Source organism: Crocodylus siamensis, chromosome 4 (assembly GCF_052110815.1).
Source record: "Crocodylus siamensis isolate JL-2025a chromosome 4, ASM5211081v1, whole genome shotgun sequence".
NCBI lineage: Eukaryota > Metazoa > Chordata > Crocodylia > Crocodylidae > Crocodylus > Crocodylus siamensis.
This window is the reverse complement of record NC_143398.1, coordinates 88,185,355-88,200,888: the sequence shown is the minus strand read 5'-3', so window position 1 is coordinate 88,200,888 and position 15,534 is coordinate 88,185,355. Positions and strand designations below refer to the sequence as shown.

The 15,534-nt window shown below is 47.7% G+C and overlaps 1 pseudogene; it reads left to right on the top strand.

Annotated features, from left to right (window-relative positions):
• The first annotated feature begins 5,101 nt into the window (after positions 1–5,101).
• On the top strand, positions 5,102–5,230 carry LOC149865989 (U2 spliceosomal RNA; annotated as a pseudogene).
• Positions 5,231–15,534: the final 10,304 nt, after the last annotated feature.

Below are 15,534 nucleotides of genomic sequence, written 5' to 3'. Positions count from 1 at the left end.
GGACGCCAATTAGATTATCCGAGTGCTACAAGCTTCTCTGGTTTGCATTTAAAAAATATTGGGAGTTTTAGGGAAGCTACAATAGCTATTTTTGCCACCAAAACTGAATATTTTTGCACTAATAATTTAAAGAAAATGCAGAATATAAGGGAGCTTCCATTCTTGCTAAAGTCTGGTCAGCAGCAATAAAGGTTTGCCTGTACAATGATAATACCAAAGGCCCCTAGCTGAGGCAAGATTTATGCCAGCAAGAGTCAGCAACCACTTAAACCAACTTTGCAATCAAAGCATGCTGTCACAAACCTAGGTTCTGTTCAGCACCTCGTACCCAATATACAGTCCTTCAGCTGCTGACATCCAGATCAGAACAGTTATCCTTATCAATAGTGACTAAACATTCAAACCTCTAGCTGAGTCCCACTCAGACATTTTTTTTTGTATGTTTGTTTTTCCCCCAAGGTTATTTTCCCAACTTTCTTGTGGCATTTTAGTGCCAGCCAGGGCTCTGGGTCATCCTAGTCCCTAATAAAACCAACCCAGTCAACAATAAGCACCCTCACCCCTCGCCACCGTTTTCTCCCCAAAATATTGCCATTGTACTATATGGGGGTCGTCCTTAGGCCTGTGAGAATAAGGAACTATTTGATTCAGGTTCGAATATGGCCGATTTGGATGCCAGCAATTTGATTTTGAGCTCCAAATCAGTTTCTTGCTTCGATTCAGCTGAATCGGCTCCAAAACTTCAGAACTGATTCAGAGATTCAGCCACAGGGTATAATGGGGAATCAATGAAATAGCTATAACGTTGTTGTTTTTTGCCTGAATTGGATGAAACTTCCAGGGCTGGTAGCCTATTCTGAGAGAAACTCTTGACCTAGATGACCCTGTGTGTTAAGGCGCAGCAGGGTGAAAACTGCAGGGGTGGTGGCCCCTGCTGAGGCCACGAAGCCTGCCAAGTTTCAAGGTGATAGGTACAGGGTTTTGGAGGAAACTGCACCTCAAGCTGCTGACAGGCAAAACTCGTGACATAGGTGCTTGTGTAACTGTGTCTGTCCTGGGGCAAGGGGGCACGAAATCTACTGCAGGCCTGGGTGCTAGGCCCTGCCAGGCCACAAAGCCTGGCAGCTGTGAAAGAGAGTGGTGCAGGGGAGTCTGGCTTCCGGGGCTGTGCACCTATGGCTGCTAACAGGCAATACTCATGATGTGGGTGGGTGATACTGTGTGTGTTAAGGTGCACCCTTCCTGGTGCTGGGGCCTCTGCACAACACGGCAGTGTGCCCCAATGAGGTCTCCTCCTCCCCTACAGACTAAGGTCCAGTCTACCACTTTACATGACAACAAGTAAAATAACTTAGTGACTGACTGACTGACTGAGGTAGCACCACCAGCATCTCAGCTAGCCAAACTGTCAGAGAGCCCTTCTTTCCTCTCAGGTAGGAGTTGCTTCTTCTAAAGTGTCTGTAGCAGCACAGGAGAAGCAGAGAGGTACCTAGGGACTCACATGTCCGGCAGGTTGCAGTATGCCAGAATTCCACTGTCTAATCTACATTGAGTCCATGAGTTTCTGTAGCTACCAACGAAGATGATGAAGTGCAGTTCATAGGCTCAGCTCTGAAATATGGTTTGTACATTCAAACAAACACCTAACCTCGTCACCAGAACTGAAGCCAACTTCCTACAGCTCAAAAGACAAAACCTGCCAGCTACCTCCAGTACCCCCACAAATTGCACACCAGAATCTATCAAAGACAACAATAACCAACTACCTGTGGGGGCACATTCCTCACCAAAAAAACACTCTGCCTTCAGTCTCTCAGGCCTGATCCTGAGAGGGAACTAATTCTACAATGCAAACCACTTCTCAGAGCAAGGCCAATGAACTGCACTTTATCAGCCTCCTAGGTACTAGGTACAGAAACTCATGGACTCAATATACGCAGTGGAGTTCTGCTACACTGCAACCTGCCGGACATCTGACACCCCACGCACCTCTGCACTTTTACCTGGGCTGCTACATCCCCCTTTCTCCCCTACCCCCACCCCAGCCTGTCCCTCACCCCCTGACACATCCATTTCCATTTTCACTGACTGGCTTTCTTGCCTGTATTGCAAGCCAGGCCAGCCTCTGGCTTCTTTACTATTCCTTCTACCCAGGACCAACTGCAGGTACTTCCTTAGGCCTGACAAAGGGGTTTTCAGCACAAAAGCTGGCATCCTGGGCAGATCAGCTGAGCTCACTGGGAGCCTCACAACTGCACTGCAAGCAGCAAGTGTCAGGCCTGTCAAAGACGTCACAGGTCTGGATGTTCCCCAGCTAGGACTGTGTGCGTGCACGCATTAGCTGGAGGTTATAGAGCCTCCCACCCGCCTTTCACCAGGGGACGGTTGCTCCTGGAATTCATGGGGCTGCCGTACCACCAGGCCTCCCTACCTTGGCAGGGTGCAGTTTTAGTGGTCATGCCCAGGACCTGGGGCCTCCTCCTTCCCCATAGCCCCAATCCCATACCTCCAAGTTTGTCTTGACAGAGGAACGAGCTCAGCAGGGACATGTTCTTCCCCTGCTGGCTAGTGATGCAGTTAGTGCCCCCTCTAGCTGAGAGCAGAACATTACTCAGCTTTTCAAAAACTCAAAAAAGGAAATTGGTGCAGTCAGAGTGAGGGGGGTGGCACTTAGTCCATCTGCAGGTGGAGCTTGGGGCACCTCGGCAGAGGGAGGTTCACCTTCAAGAACACCGGCTGCTCCACCAAAGCAGGTGCAGTGGGGTGTCACAACATCCCCAGCAATGCTGAACACCCTCTTGCTTTGAACACTGATTGGTGGACAAGACAGGTAATGCCAGGCAACCATGGCTAGATCCTGCCACATCTGGCTGCAGCTTGCCCAGTAGGCCAAGGGGTTGCAGTCCAGGGGCTCCACATCCTCAGTGACATAGGTAGCCACCGAAGCCTTGGCGCTACCTGCCCAAGGCTGGGATCGGTTGCATACGGACCCACGTTGGCAGTGGCTGGTATGGAGGAGACTGGCTGGTGCTGGTGCTGGGAGTGCTGTCACCGGAAAGTGGACACCCTCTTCCACATCTCCTCGCCTCTGCACTTCGGCCTTCCTGACTTTGTTGACTAGCACCTGAGTCCAGTGGTCAAGGGTTTTGGTGCTGCCAGTGCACATGCTCCCCTTCACCCTCAGGTCACACATGCCCACCATCACATGGACCGTACTGGACTGCAAAGGATCCAGCCGTCTCCTGATGCCCTCCTTCAGCCTCCTCACCAGTGCCTTTATGTCTGGTGACAGAGGCCTGCCCCAGCCAGGAACACTGATCCCCTGGAACTTCTCCATTTGGTTCTCCAGTTCCCTCACTAGGGGGATCACCTGTCTGAGGAGGGCATCACCAGTGCTAAGGGTCTCAGTGGCCTCGAGGAAGAGCTTGAGGACCACCGAGATCTGGGAGATAGTACCCCACTCAGCTCTGTTCAGGGGGCCACTGATCCCAACCTCCCCAAGCAAGGCCATCTCATGGATGGCCTTCTGTTGCTCCACCAGCCTCTAGAGCATCAGGTATGTGGAGTTTCATTGAATCTCCACATCCTGCATGACTGTGTGCTGCGGGATGCTCAGCTCTGCCTGTTTCTCCTATAGCATCTTGCCCCGCTTGATGCTGTGGTGGAAGTAGCCTGCCACCTTCCTGCATTTCAAAATCACTTGGCTTGTAGCAGTAGTGGTGGTGACATTATAACCAGCAGCCCTGTCCCCCTCCAAGGCATCCCTCACTATGAGGTGCAGTGCCCTATAAGGTGCAGTGCACTATGAGGTGCACCAGTGCCCTGTGAGGGAGAGGTAAGCATGATCGCCACACTGGTTGCTCTAGTTGTCAGAGGTGAATTGCAAGGCTACCTGCAGCCCTGCCTTGCACAGCTCCTCCCTCAAGTACTTCTTGCATGCCTCATACAGGGAGGGCACCACCATTCTGCTAAAGGTCGTGTATGCTGGCACTTTGTAAGATGAGGCCAGAAGTGCTATGAGCCACTTGAACCCTGGCCGCTCAACTACGGAGAAGCGCCGGTTATCCAGAGTAAACATCTGCCCAATGGTCTGGGTGATCTCGCTCGCCTTGGAAACGTGCCCTCCTTTCTGTCCACCTTTCCCCCACTGGTCCAGGGTGGCCTGCCTCTGCTTTGGGGGAAAGGGGGCTTTGGAACGAGCGGGGAACTTCCCTTTTGGCACACTCGCACTGGTGCCAGGCTAAGCAGGAAGAAGGGCAAGGGTGTGGTGCCTCCTCAGATACAGCAGCATCGCTGTGGTGGAAAAGTGTCTCACATCCTTGCTATGGCTCATGTGCCTTTGGCAGTTCTGGCAGATGGCAAACCTGGGATCATCTGCTACCTCAAAATTATCCCGCACTATGCTACTGCCCTGCTTCTGGATTGAGAGTGAGGATACTGCCTTGTCCCACTCCTCAGCAGGCTGAGGCTCAACAGCAGGAGGAGCTACCTCAGCTGAGGCACTTGCCTCCACAACCTTAGTGTCCTCTGAGGTGCTGCTTTCCGGAGTAGATCTGGGTCTAGGGGAAACTTGAGGAGTGTGAAGCACAAACTCTGATTCCCCCTCTGTCCCCAGAATTGCTTGAACCAGCGTGCTCTGTGGCAGAAAGCCACTTTGGTTTCTCCCCAAAAATCTCTGTCCTGTGACACTGTGACTAAAATCTCTGGGCTGCAACCATTTGATTAGGGTGGGCCCTGCACACAGGGGACCGCACCCTCAGCCTGTCTATTTAGGTAAGTTGAGCTGGCTGCATTCCCGAGGGAGGGGGGAAACCTGCTCCCTCTGCCTACCTGACTTGCATCAATTACCTGGGTAAGCGGTTTCTACCTGGGGAGCTGGAATCTGCCCAGTAACAGGTGATGTATTTCAAATTGGTTGCCTGACAGCCAACTGGGGCTGACCTCCACTGGACCAGGTGAATGAGGTCACAGGGGCTATATAAGTTAGCGGGGGAAGGAGGCGGGCTCTCTCTTCGGCCATGAGGTGAAGCAGCAGCCATGCGGGGCAGGGGAAGCAGCGTGACCACGTAGGCGAGCTCCCCAGGGCGGATAATTGTCTCTGATATGTCCTCCATAGGAGGTCTATATTGAGCAGATTCTTTTTGGTATTGGGTGGTGGAACTGGAGCATGCTCCATCCACTCCATGCATTGACCTGGTATTGCAGTGCTTCCAGGACCGGTGCAAAAAAACAGAAAAAGAAAAAAAAAAAAAAAAGGGACACAGAGAAGCCTTACCATCTGAAACTGGCTCTCTCTCACCCCAGAACTCATGAGCAAGAAACCGCCTGCCTCCAAAGGGAAACTTCACCTGTCTTTGGAAGATGCTTGAGAGTAAGCTACTCAATCTGATTAGACATTTAGCTGGCAGTAACACAGATGCGTAATCAAAAGGCTACCTCAGCCACACTGTTTGCTCTTTAGGATTTCTAAGATATTGCTCAATCCTGTACCCTAGTTTACCCTACCCCTTGTAATCAATAAAGTTCTCGTTTTTGACTGGTGTGGGAGACTTATTGAGGGGTGGGTCTAAATTATGCCTAAGAGACCCCTTAGGTCTGCGGACTCAGGGAGACTTTACTTTTTGCCCCCTATTAGGCCTGTGTTTCCCCAAGGACACAGGGCTGAGACAGTCCCTTCTTGGGGTGGTGGCGGCGATGTTACCACTAGACTAGTGAGTGTGCTCCAGGAGAGGAGTCGGGCAAGCATAAGGCGCCCCTAGGGAGGCATTCAGAGCCTGGAAGGTGGTTGGGCAGGGAGGTGGGCAGCTCAACGCAGAAGCGCCCCCTACTGGCCCGCCGCATGCTCAGCACTCCTGGTTTCAGCTCCAGCTCCTCCTCTGGCAGTGGGAGGCTCATGCTGACACCTGAAATTGGAGTGGAGGAGACAGTGATTCCACTGCTGGTGCCCACTTCTGGACTGAGCGGAGATGGTGCAGGTGCAGCGATGTCAGGTACAGACACTGCTCCCACCTCCTGGCTTCCACTGGCAGCACTGATGTCATGGCTGCTTGGAAAGACACTGCGTCTGTGTTTGGAGGGCGGGGGAGGGGACTGTAGCTCTCCCCCTACCCCCTCTCCCTCCCCTGCCAGCAGACCTGGCACCTGTCTTTCCAGCACACTTCATACTAATCTTTCCTGTGCTGCAAAAGATGTGTGTCACTCCTTTAGTGTTGTGTTTTATTCCCTCTGTGTTGCGTGTGTGCACTGCACTTTTCTTTGATTGTTTGATTCAGTAATAATAAGTGTTAAGAGCTAGGTAATAATGAGTGCTATATGTCTGTCTTCTTCTCCGCTGTGAAGTGTTTATTTATCATAAATTATAAATGTGAAGTGTGACTCTGTTGTCTGTTTTGTCCCTCTGCTTTATTCCCTCTGTGTTGCATGCATGCACTGGACTCTTCTTTGATTATTAATAACTATACATGGTGTCTCTTTCTGTGATGTTCTATTAATACGAATGTGTGACTACTACTGTACTTCTTGTTCTTCTTCGGTGTTGTAACTTGTACCTAAAATGATACGTTCTCCTTCTTCTAAGATGCTGAGTTCTGTGTTAGTCTCAATCTGAATCTGACTTCTCTGTTGTCTTCAGTCTCTATGTGAACTAACTATAATAATATTAATAACTAATAGCTACTATATATAATCTGACTCTTCTATGAAATCTGTTTTTTCTTCTTCCCTTTGTGCATGTATGTTATAAGTGTGTGTGTATTTGTGTGTGTGTATGCATGTAATCTATGTGCCTCTCTGCACAGTGATGGATCAAGCTGGCAGGGAAATCACGGCTTTCTTTTTTCAAAGTTTGCACAAAAAAGAGAGCAAATATAAATTGAAATAAATGAATTGAACAGGAGTAACAGGTGCTAAGCTAAGCTAAATCCTCCCAATCCTTTCTAACAACAAAAAGGAGCAGGCAAGTTCAACTGCTGACTAAAGCAAGCCGGGCAGTGCTGCCACACAGTACCTTTCTGGCACTGTTACTCAGACAGAACTAGCTCACAAAAGGCACAGCAGGCCTGCAAACAGAGGCTTTTATGCTGTTTCTATGTTCCTCCCCCCAGCCACTGTAATTGGAAAGGCAACCTTCTCACTGGCCACCTAGACATGTCAGTTTTTCTCTCCCCCGCTCCCCCTGCCTCTTCTGAGTTTCTGTTTCCCCATGCAGACAGCCCTCCGAAGCTCCAAATTGACGAATCTTTTCTGAATCTATTTGGATGCTCCGAATCGATTTGGAAAACCCAAAGCAGCCAGCACTTTGATTCCGACATGCTGATTCAGCATCCAAATAGTCCGAATCTTTTCCGAATCCAAAGTACGGTCCGAAGCTTCGCACAGCTCTAGTCGTCATATTTTCAAAAAGTTTCTTTGGGGCCCACATCCCCACTAGACTCAGTTGTTATCTTTTTTTCTAGTCACAACCCACCACCATATATACATCCTGGAGGGATTGCACAGTCCAATAAGCAGACTTAATTCATGATTGGGAAAACAGAGCCCTCCTGCCATCCTAATATACACACACTAACACTACTGTATCACTGACAGGTAAACCACTGGCTACTGAAAATTAAAAACCCTCTCCTGCATGGAAAAAAAAAATCCTTCTATGCTGTGACTTTCAATACTCTTGTGCTAGCTATTTTGGGATAAAGGTGAGTCAATTTAGTGGACTATGTGGAGTGCTTCCTCTGTTACTGTCCTTCAGTGAAATCTTTGAGGAGTTGAAGCTCAGGTTGTTCATTAGTTCCTCCTGGCCTGCTGAGCTTAAAATTCAGGAAGGATTACATAACAGAGGACAGATGCAAAGTGTGGCCCTGTACCACAGAAGTCATGGTGGGCAGGGGGGAGGGTGTCCATTCTTAACAATAATAAAAGAAACTAACGGCGAAGAAGACATAATGAATGAATCATAGAATCACTGAAAAATTAAGGTTGGAAGGGACCTCAGGAGGTCATCTAGGCCAACCCCCCTGCACAAAGCAGGACCGTCCCCAACTATTTCATTCCAGCCAGAATGAATGATCTGTCTGTATTCTCCTGAAAGCACTCACAGACCTGATGGTCTATCCTTGACCCTGAGGACAAGGCAAAACAACCTGAAGGAAGTACACAGTGGGCACGTCTACATGTGCTGCTATGGAGCCGTTTTTACTGTGCAGTCATTTAGTACTTCCTTTTAGAAGTACTAAATGATGGTGCGGTACCAGCCTGTACTGCACCATGCGTGCTGCACATGATTACTTGTAGAGACTATGTCACTGTAACAACATGCTACAGTGGAACATGTCACTACAGCGACATAGCTGCAGCATCACGATTTTTGCCTGCAAATGCTACACTGTCATTGCGCATTGCTATGGCGCATAGTGTCACGTGTAAATGCACCCTGTGGGCACATGTGGTAAGAGATGTAGAGAAGAGGCAGTGAATTAGAAAAACAAATGGTGCAGTGAAAGAAGCACAAATAGGAAGAGAGAACAGATGGTAAGAGCATGTGTTTTGGAAAGGGAAACTGCAGAGTGGGAGAGGGACTTTGAATTATTGTTCCCAGTGGTGCTCAACACATATGAGCACTAAGACCCAAGCATCCATAGGCAGTTCAAGGATTTTGGAAGGGGAGTGCACATGGTGAGGTGCATCACTACATAAAACAGATTTTCTCTAGGTAAAAAGAGACCAACAGTATTTACTAAAATGCTAGCGGCATTCAGTTTAAGAGTCATGCTAAAACAAATAAAATGTTATTGGAATTAAAAAAGCAGTCTGTGAAATAAGAGCTACATTACCAGGAGCAGCTAATGGACAGCAGGGTTGCAAAAAAAGCCTAGCTTTGTTAGTGGAACATCACTATCATTAAAAAGGAGAGGGGGTCATTAGCACGTGTGGAATAAAGAAGGAATCGGGTAGATTTCACTGAGCCATGAAGTCCGATGACTCAGTCTCTGCTGCCTGAATAGAAATTTTGCTGTCACTGCCAGACAGTTGGTTATACACTTTGGGTAGAGCAGAAATCACAGCAGGGTGAAACTGCACAAGTGCACCCTTCTTGGATCCACCCCTGCAGGCATTGTCAGGAACAAAGTCTCATTCCCATGTATGCACATGCACACTAGGTTGCTGTGCAGGCTCGAATCACACTACTCCAAGTACTCAACAGTCCACTTCAGGAGATGCAGAAGACCATAAACCTGGGAGAAGCAATCCCTTCTCACCCCATGCCTGTACCTTCTTGCATCTCTCAGGCAAGAAGGGGCAGGAGAGGAAAAGAAAATCACTACCTGCATCTTAACTTTACATTTCTATTAGCTGATGTTCAGTGCATTTCCCTCTATTTGTTCTATTTGTACTTCTTTGATTCAAACTGGTTTAATTACCTCTTTGACTATTGGTTTTAATTTATTTTCTGTTATTCAGTCCTCATATTGTTGCAACTGTTTCACACACACACACACACACACACTCACACTCACACACACACAATATATATATATATATATACACACAGATTCCTTGCTGCTGGCCTATCAGCCCACAGCCATGTCAAGTTATTCCTGTTTTCAAGGTCAATTAAATTGCTGTTGAAATTGTTACCCTCCCTCTGTACCCTACACACCCTAACTGCAAGCTTCATCCTTGTCAAAAAGATGTTACGGAAGCATGAGAGTGCACTCCACCTGGTTTGCTACATTAACACATCATTATTCCAACAGAACTAACATAAAAGGCAGAATTAAATCAACAATGCAATATTGCAAACAAAGCATCCACTTCCCTCTGACTAAATCTATTCAATTCATCAGATTATTTTAAAAGCCCCCATGCACATTGGCAGCTATTTCACCTATGAGGCTCAGAAAATGATTACAAAAGGCCATACCAAATCTTGCTATCTTTTGGCAATGTGCAAAATAACTCATTGGTTAGTAGGTGATTACTCATTTGGACATCCTATATGGTATGACTACAAGTACATATATTATGCCTAATTTCCCTGTCTGTCCTTTACCTATGATCCATACTCCTCATCAGAATGGTTTTGGCTATAGGAATTGACTAGAGGCCATCAGTGTCTGGATTCCATTCCACGTGCAATGTCTGTGAAACTAGAGGCTGATATTTTCACAGAGCACAGTAGGCCACAGTAATAGATGCAATGTTTTGTATGTTGACACATAAATGATAGAGGTGGTAGCTGTGTCTTGCCCTCCAAGTGCAAACTCCAACATTCTGAAACTGCTTGGAGTATAATTTATACATTTTGTCTGACACTATGTTCTTCTGGTACAGCTTCATAAGCTACAGTAGCAGAAAATAAGCTGTGTCCCCCAAAATAGAGAGAGAGCACTCATGATCCAATTCATGATTCTGTCATTAAGGCAGAAAATACCTCAGTGGCTGCATTTACACACTCATTAATGCACAGTGGTTACTGTGCATTTAATTTAGTACTTGTATAATCAAGTACTAAATGAATGTGCAGCAACTGGTGCACAGCTTTTTAGTGACACCACTGCGCAGAAACCTACTGAGCTACTGCGCAGTATTATTAAGCTACTCTGCAGTTAGCATCTCATGCAGACACTCCCATTTTGTCCAAGAACCCCAGTGTCATAACAAGTTAGTGCTTCTTATATTTGTCCACCAGGTATTACAGAACCAGAGAGTAGTACCCCTTGTAGTAATCATACTCACCTGTTCAGGGAACAGACAATGTGCACGTGTATGCCCATCAGTTCCTCCAGATGGAAACATAAGTAGTTGGAAATGCCAGCTGGAAACATGTTTGATTCCCACAAGACACCTGTAAACAAATGTCATAATAGCATTGCAAACATCCGGCACTACCACTGGTTTGCCAACATACAACTGGTTAGTCATGGATCAGTAATAGTCTGATGTAATCAATTTCCAGACAGTGATCTTAGCCTGTTTCTGCATCTGTATGGGCTTCTTTGCACTTCTTCCCTTATGTAACTGGATTGGGACAAGCTCCTTGCCCAGATCCTTGAATGTCTGCTTCCTCATACCAAAGTCCTAGAGCAATGGTTCATCAGCCAGTGACTGCCAAATGATATGATCCCACCACTCAACATTATTTTTTCTGCTCCAGAAATGCCACCATATGCTTGGGATTAGATTGAGAATGGCATCTTGCAGAAGTCAATCACATTTGCTTTGTATTCTCCCAAATACATTTTGGCTGATTGTTCACTGCCCATTGTATCCCTGGACTTGGTGATTCCTCAAAGGCCTCTCAGCTTCTCTCTCCATAGGTGTCCTACAGCAAAAGCAACTGGGATTCAGTTGTGAGAAGACCCTGGCCCAGATTCTGGGACACAACTTTACTTTAAGCATATTTAATTGAACACTTTTCCCAGTGGCAGCAATGCCTTCCACCTCTCAAAGTCACACATGAAGGTCAGCTGCAGTAACTTCTATTTAGGGCATACCCAAGTGCCATTTTCATAGCTGTGTATATGTTATGCATGGATAGAACAGATATGTGTTTCAATAAAAAATGTGGGCAAGGGATGAGTGGATAACATGGCATGGGTTTTTAGGATGTACTGTGGAACACATGAACACTTTGGAGTATAGATATATCCTAGATTTACCTTACTGACACTGCTCAAATCCCTGTTGCATGCTTGAGTACAGCTCTCTTCACCCAGCTCACAGATACCACTTCCTCCTTGTCCCTCCATGACACTGGCAAGTTTTGAGGGGACTGTGGGGGCCAAGTAGAAGAAGGTAGTGCTAAGAAAGTAGTGCATGCATCAGCAGGAGAAAGGAGAGTTGAAGAGAATGAGGAGAATCTCTATTCCAAATCTCCAACTTGTGCCTTGGAAATTAACTCCACACAAAGGTCTGTAGCATGAAAACTTAATATTCCTGTGTAAACAAGTACTCCTTTCATTTCCACAGTTGTTCTCACCAGCTTTGTTTTATCTCAGTGAATGTGTGTTTGTGTATGCTTGTTCTCACATCTTCACCACAGTTTTAATATTTTCTGCTCAGTCTTGCACCATACATAAAAGTTCTAAGTACCTGGCATGTATCCATCACACTTATTTGAACTTAGGAATAATTAATTGTGTTTTTTTCAGTAGAAAAATAATGTATCCTGGTTGGGATTTGTTTCCCTGTCAAGTGTCTTTTTTAGTAGCCAATCCTGTCATCTCCATCTGCCCCCCCCTTGCCCCTGCCCTTAAATGCCTCATATAGCAAAAGTCAGCACCTGGCAGAGATATCCAAGTTAGATCAGCACACAGTAACTGCAGAACTGGAAATAATATAGCTATATTAGTACAGCAGAGCACCCAGGTGAGGTTGTACCTAGGGAGCTCCTTGACAAACATCTCCTGATTTGTATCCCAGGTGTCAAGAGAATATCCAATATTCAAAACGTTCAGCAAAGTCACTTCAAATAAGTCCTTCCAAATCAATATGTTTGCTATTTACAATATAAATACATTAATGTAGCTATATTACTCATCTATAATTGATCTGGTACAAAATTTGGGGGTATTTCTGGTGAAAATGGGGTATCGGGCCTTGGTTCAGTTTCATAGTTTCATAGTAGTTTGGGGTCAGAAGAGACCTGAACAGATCATCTAGTCTGACCCCCTGCCACTGGTAGGAGCACACGCTGGGATCACATGACCACAGACAGGTGTTCGTCCAACCTCTTTTTGAATTTACCCAAAGTAGGAGCGAGGACCACTTCCCTAGGAAGTTGGTTCCAGATCCTAGCCACCCTAACAGTGAATAGTGCCTCCTAATCTCTAATCTGAACCTATTCTCCAGCAGCTTCTGGCCATTGTTCCTTGTCACCCCAGGTGCTGCTGTGGGGAACAGGGCCCTTCCTATTTGCTGCTGATCTCCCCTAACGAGTTTGTAGGCAGCCACCAAATCCCCCCTCAGCCTCTGCTTGCTGAGGCTGAACAGGTTCAGGTGCCCCAGCCTCTCCTCATACGGCCTGTCCTGTTGCCCTCCAACCAAGCGGGTGGCCCTCCTCTGAACCCTCTCAAGGCAGGCCACATCCTTCTTAAAGTGCGGTGCCCAGGACCGGATGCAGTACTCCAATTGTGGCCTGACCAGTGTCACGTAGCAGGGGAGTATCCCCTCTCTGGACCGGCTTGAGATGCATCTTTGGTTGACTTTGCTGGCTGCAGTCTGGCATTGGTGGCTCATGTTCATCTTGGAATCAATAATGAGTCCAGGTTCCATTTCTGCCTCTGTGCTCACAAGGGGGGAGCTCCCCAGCTTGTATGTATGCTGTGGATTCCTTCTCCCCAGGTGCAGCACCCTGCATTTATCTACATTGAACCCCATCCTGTTACCATCCGCCCACTTCTGTAGTCTGTCTAAATCTAATTGCAGCCTCTCTCTCCCTTTGAGTGTGCCTACCTCTCCCCACATCTTAGTGTCAGTGGCAAACTTGGACACGTGTTTTCTACCCTCTCGTCCAATTTGCTGATGAAGATGTTGAACAGTGTAAGCCCCAGGACCAAGCCCTTGGAGACCCCACTATTCAACTATTCACATCCCGTCAGGTCAAGTATGACCCATCCACTACCACTCTCTGTCAGTCGCTCAATTTATTAATGAGAATGGGGTGAGACACAGTGTCAAAGGCCTTCTTAAAGTCCAGAAAGACTATGACCACGGCGACAACATCATCCAGGGATTTAGTTACTTGGTCATAAAAGGCCATCAGGTTGGTCTGGCAGGACCTGCCTTTGATGAACCCATGTTGATTTCCCCTGGATATGATCTCCCCTGCTGGCCCCTCACAGATGTGATCCTTGATAATTTTTTCAAGGATTTTCCCCAAGACCAATGTGAGGATTATGGGCTTATAGTTTCCTGGGTTCTTCTTTCTCCCTTTCTTATAAATGGGGACCACGTTAGCTAGTTTCCAATCTCTGGGCACCTGGCCCGTGGACCACGATCACTTATACAGCTTGGCCAAGGCCACAGCAATGACCCCCACCAGCCCTCTCAACACCTGTAGGTGGAAGGCATCAGGGCCCACAGATTTGAAAACATCCAACCCTTCCAGAAGATCCCTAACTCCCTAGTTCATAACACTGTTAATCCCTAGTTTATAACATTGTTTTTTTTGAGAAAATTGGTTCTGAGTTGCAACGTTTTGACTTAATATGCGGTTTTCAGAAACCAATTGTGTTGTAAGTCTGAGGACTGTCTGTAAAGTTTCATAGTTTCATAGTTTCTACGGTCAGAAGGGACCTGAGGAGATCATCTAGTCCGACCCCCTGCCATGGCAGGAAATAATACTGGGGTCAAACAACCCCAGCAAGATGTTCATCTAACCTCCTCTTAAAAACCCCCAGGGTAGGAGCCTGCACCACTGCTCTTGGAAGTTGGTTCCAGATCCTAGCCGCCCTGATGGTGAAGTAGCGCCTCCTGATATCTAGCCTAAACCTGCCCTCTGCCAGCTTGTGACCGTTATTCCCGGTCACTCCTGGCAGCGCACGGGGGAATAGTGACTCCCCCAATGCCTGCTGGTCCCCCCTGACTAGTTTGTAACAGGCCACAAGATCCCCCCTCAGCCTTCTCTTTTGGAGGCTGAACAGGTTCAGGTCCCGTAACCTCTCCTCATAGGGCCTGCCCTGCTGTCCTCTGATCATATGAGTGGCCCTCCTCTGGACCCTCTCCATGCTGTCCACATCCCTCTTGAAGTGCGGCACCCAGAACTGGACGCAGTACTCCAACTGCGGCCTGATCAGTGCCGCATAGAGGGGGAGGATCACCTCCTTGGACCTGCTCGAGATGCATCTGTGGATGCATGACAAGGTACAGTTGGCCTTCCTGACTGCCTCGCCACACTGCTGGCCCATGTTCATCTTGGAGTCAGTGATGACCCCAAGATCCTTTTCTGCCTCTGCACTGACAAGAGGGGAGTTCCCCAACCTGTGGGTATGGTGCCGGTTGTTCCACCCTAGGTACATCACCTTGCACTTGTCTGTGTTGAATCCCATCCTATTCACATCCACCCACCTTTGTAACTGTCTAGGTCTGACTGTAGCCTGATGCTTCCTTCTAGTGTGCCCACGTCCGCCCACATCTTAGTGTCATCAGCAAACTTGAACAGGGTGCTTTTCACCCCCTCATCCAAATTGCTGATGAAGATGTTGAACAGTGCGGGCCAGAGGACCGAGCCCTGCGGAGCCCCACTGCCCACGTCCTTCCAGGTTGAGAAGGACCCATCCACTACCACCCCCTGGGTGCGGCCCTCCAGCCAGTTGGCGACCCAGTTGACTGTGTGGGTGTCAACACCACAGTCCCCCAGTTTCTTAATGAGACCGGGGTGAGAGACAGCGTTGAAACCCTTCCGGAAGTCCAGGAAGACTATGTCCACTGCTACCCTGCATCTAATGATCTCGTAATCTGATCATAGAAGGCCACCAGGTTGGTCTGACAGGACCTGCCACTGATGAACCCGTGTTGGTTGCCCCTGAGCATGCA